General features: G+C 51.5%; 1 protein-coding gene across 1 annotated transcript in view; it reads right to left on the bottom strand.

Annotated features, from left to right (window-relative positions):
• CXXC5 (CXXC finger protein 5) overlaps positions 1–3585 on the bottom strand; it is a 38775-nt gene extending 35190 nt beyond the window's left edge. Inside the window, exon 1 of the mRNA XM_010850343.1 lies at positions 1002–3585. The gene's annotated coding sequence lies outside the window, so the exon portion shown is untranslated. The remainder of the gene's footprint in view (positions 1–1001) is intronic.
• Between the last annotated feature and the right edge of the window lie 869 nt (positions 3586–4454).

Here is a 4454-nt window from a genome sequence, read left to right as displayed (position 1 = left end):
GGACGCCGCAGGCTCTGAGGCCGGAGCCGCAGCCACTGCGCCTCTAGCTCCCCGCGCTCTGACGAGGTCGGCCAAGGCTCAGCTCTCCAGCGCGCCCGGTCTTCACCTCTTTTCCCGCAACTTTACAAAAAAATAAGAGGACCTCACCCGTTCTGTAAGGAGTGCATGGGCTTGAAGACGCACCTTACAGGGAAATCCGCCATCCCTCTGCCTTTTCTCGCCAGCCGGCCGCGATGCTTCAAGGACCAGTAGGGAGGGTTTGGCCGCGCCCCTCAGCTCAGGTGCGCGTGGGGCCGGGTACTCCTAGCCGAGCACTCTTGGAACTAGACGCATGTTCAAAGATTTCACTCTTCCCAGAGCGCTTTCCCATACTCAGTGGGCTCTAGTTCCCAGGGAGAAAGGGGGGGCAGACGTCCCTGTTCCCATTACACAGATGAGGAAACTGATTCGTGAAAGGACATTTTGTTTGCTACGCCGCCCCCAACCAGAACACTTGAGTCCTGAAGCTAAAGAGACCACATAGTGGTGTTCTGAGACGGTGGCCTGTGAACTCTGAGCCTGAAACAGTGCCTAGCACAGCGCCATGCTCAACAGACACTGGCTGAAAGAATAAAAACCCAGTGGATTCAGATTTGGACCCGCACATCCTCACCGTCATTCACTGGCCCCTCCATCTGCCCAGCTTGGGCTAATCCTAAAGCTGCATATGTCGACCTCTCACCACTTCAGAGACCCATAGCGCAAGCCCCGGGTCTTTCCCCAAGTGGAAAGTTTCTTCAGTTCTGTGGAATTCGTGGGGGTGGCTTTGTGCTTCCTGCGCCAGAGAAAACACAGCCCCCAAAGGAGAGACCCTAGCAGGAAAGGGGCAGGGCGGTTGGGGAAGTCTACCTAGGGTTAAATGTTACAGCCTGGGGCCTAGATAAGTGGGAGTTAACTGTGGCAGCCCGGGTGCCTCCAGTCACAGGAGCAGTCTTAGTGGAAGAAGTGGAAGCAGTTCCCACCTCACTGTCTCTTCTCCTCCTTGGTGTTGCTTGCCTGGGTGTTGCAGCGCCTGGGGCCTGGGTCTCACAGGAGCAGCCTGTGGATGCCCACCGTCCAAGCTTTCTAAATTTGGCTTTGGGACTTTGACCCAGCCAGGGGATAGGGGTGTGAGGGAGGTGTCAGAGGGCAGAGTTCATCTGGAATGTGTTGCCTGTCTACCTGCCCTGACCTCCAAGGCCACAGGGAGTGACTCTCTCGTGGACACCCCCTCCCTTCCTCAAATGCTGAGAAGTGTTCTCTCAACTGTGTGTCAAGGAATGGCTCCTAAGTGGGGGGGGAGGCTTTAGCCTCTCCTCTCCAGCAATGTTCCTCAAAGCCACCCCAAACATACCACATGAGGAAAGCAAGGTACTTGATCTGAGAACATAGTTTTAAGACAAATGAACACCTCTAGATTATCACCCCTAAACTGCTTAAAGACAGACATTCTGGCTGACCCTGAGTGTCAGGTACTGTGTTGGACACTCACTTGACTATATGAGGAAAAAGGAGGCAGCGTCCCATGCCAAGATGACCAGAGATCTCCAAACACTTAGCCCACCACGATCTACCTTTTCTGAGGAAGCTCAGGCCCAGACTGTGAGGAGGGACTTGTTCCCCAGGAGTCAGCAGCAGGCCTCAGAGGATTAGGACCCAAGAAATGAAACTTCGTCCTCAGGGAACTGCAGCCTAGCTGGGGAGAATGTGGAATCAGGCCCTGCACACCTGAAAAAAGCTTCATGCTGAAATTCATGGGGTGTGGGGGACAGTACCTCCACCTTAGGGAATTACTACTAAATATCCACTTTTTCCCCAAGGACGTCTGCCCACCCTCCCCAACTTGGCAAAGGCCAAGGGGCTGCAGGCTGCAATGGAGATGAGTCAAGTAATCCCAATGGTGACTTTTTCAGGGATGGGTGTTTGCATATGTCTGGCCCAGTTTAGAGTCAATCTTGGAGTCTTCCCCTTCTCCTGGAAATTAAGTAGAGGGAGACCCAGATCCTCACCTCTCCACCCCAGATAGGAACCAGAGAGGAGACTGGCAGAACTGTCCACATGGAAAATGCAACATGAACAGGAAATGCCATGTGCAAGCCATTTGCATAGAACTGTAACCATAACGAGTGAAACAAGAGGGAGACACCCAGGAAGGATTGGGCAGGAGGTCTCTGGCCTTGGGGGTGACTATCCCCACTCTATGCCCCTTCCACAAGAAGTAAAGGGATCCTGGTTCACTATTCCTCCCAAAAAGTATTTGAATTTCACATTGCTATTCAATCAATCTAAGGATTTAGGAAGCAATTTCCATAAGTCTCCAGTACCTGTTGGGGAGAGAAGAGGCATGCAGCCACCTGCCCTGTCTTCTGGGTAGGATCCTGCTCTCCTGGTTCTGGTTAAAATATCCATAGCTGGCATTTACAAAGCCTTCACCTTGAATAGGGCATTAAACTAAACAGTTAAGGCACCTTATCTCATTTAATCCTTACATCATCCCCAGTAGTGGTAGCATTCCCAATTTTCAGATGAGGAAACTGACATGAGACAGGCACCAAAGTTGTTTTCCTAACCCCTGAGATTTGTTGGCCTAGTGAAGCTTCTCTGTCTGGGATTCACCTTGGTCATCATCCTATAGTGACTCCTCAGAGCCCATCAGGCTCAGCTCAAGCTCCTGCCCCAGCTTGGTCTGGCTTCCTTAACTGGTCCTGTTCTTCCCTGCAGTTCCTAAGCCCTGCTGACCAACACCATTCAACACTGGTGGTTCTTTCAGATACCTCAAAACTTCCCTTCAAGTTTGCATGACTTTGTACAAATTGTTCCCTCTGCCCAGAAGGGTCTTAATCAAGCTCACCTCCTGAAGTCCTCATTGAAGACCAAGAGCATGTTATCACTCTACTGGGAATCTTCTCTGACTTCTATTCCCTGCCTCAGTTTGGCTTCTCTCTACAGAGCCAGCACTAGCCTTTGTGCAAATCAGAAAAAGCTACCACTTTTTGGCAGGTATAGGTACCCCCATTTGGCAGCAGGTCATGAACTGTCTTCCAGTCTTCTTGCTCCCTTTGCCAGCTGGCTTTTTTGTAGTGCATGTACTGAGCAATTGTAGTCTGTGGCCTGGCTTTGGGGCCCTGCATCTGTCCCCTCCTATGGCCACAGTGACCACACTGCACAGAAATAGCTTTTATTTGCTCATTTGTCTCCTGTCCCCTCACTACTACCATCCACAAACATTTGTTGAGAGTAAGGGAGAGTCCCCTTCCTGCTTTGGGCCTGAAGCCTGGCACTAAGTAGGTACCAGTAACAAGGATTGTAGCCAACATTTTTCTGAGCACTTACTATGTGTCTTGTACCATACTAATTGCTTTCAGTGAATATGCTTAATCCTAGGACTCACACAGCTGTTTAATGTTACAGAGTAGCAAAACCAGGATTTAAACCACTGCCTTGTAGGAGGGATCTACCTTTTCCATTAAGTGAAGTGGCTCAGGCGTGTCCAACTCTTTGCAACCCCACGGACTGTAGCCTACCATGCTTCTCCATGCATGGGATTTTCCAGGCAAGACTACTGGAGTGGGTTGCCATTTCCTTCTCCAGGGGATCTTCCCAACCCAGGGATTGAACCTGGGTCTCCCACATTGTAGGCAGACGCTTTACCGTCTGAGCCACCAGTCACCGATTAAACATCCAATGGCTTGGAATGGCTGTGTGGAGAGGAGTGTGGGAGTTAGGGTTTCCAATTTAGATGGTCAGTGCAGAGCCTGGCATACCCTTCTACTGAGGCACCAGTTCCCTCATCTGTTACCACAGAAAATGAGGGCCAGGGCATTTGGAGTCTTGCTTCAGGGCAGGGTGCAGGATAGTCTTCAGTGGGGTCACACTGGTGGTTACACTTCACCCAGAGCAGGGCTGGGGGTGCAAACATGGCAGGGGAAGAGAGATGCCTGACTGCCTAGGCATAGGCCCAGGCCTCTGGGGTCTCAGGACTCACATACTGACCATTGGCCCTTAGGTACCACTGCTGTCCCCATGACCTCTGAAGGGACAAGAGAAGTGTGAAACTAGAAGGAAATTTCAGAAAAGCTAGGTCTGTTTCTTAGGAGGTCAGGGTCCAGTCCATCCCTAAGAAGTCAGTTTGGTGGCCCAGCCCGGCCCTGAGCTGTGCAAACAGAGTGGAAAAGACTAGTAGAAGGGTTACTCCTTCAGTCCCAGAACAAAATGACTCTGGGGTGAGGCTGGGAGGGAGCAGAGACCAGGCCAATACATGCACCTCACACACTTTGTAGTTCTGCTTGCCCAAGCACAGCTACACGTGTGCCACACACAACCAGAAGTAGCCCGATACTCTGCCAGACCCAGGGAAATAGGGAACTCAGCCAAATGTGACGAGGGGAGAGGGGCAGGGACAGTTGGGGGTGTCATGCCTGTGACAGTAACTCTCG

The sequence above is a fragment of the Bison bison genome, unplaced genomic scaffold (assembly GCF_000754665.1).
Source record: "Bison bison bison isolate TAMUID 2011002044 unplaced genomic scaffold, Bison_UMD1.0 scf7180017864291, whole genome shotgun sequence".
NCBI classification, from domain to species: domain Eukaryota; kingdom Metazoa; phylum Chordata; class Mammalia; order Artiodactyla; family Bovidae; genus Bison; species Bison bison.
The sequence above is the reverse complement of the archived record's forward strand: the minus strand, read 5'-3'. Positions and strand labels throughout refer to the sequence as shown.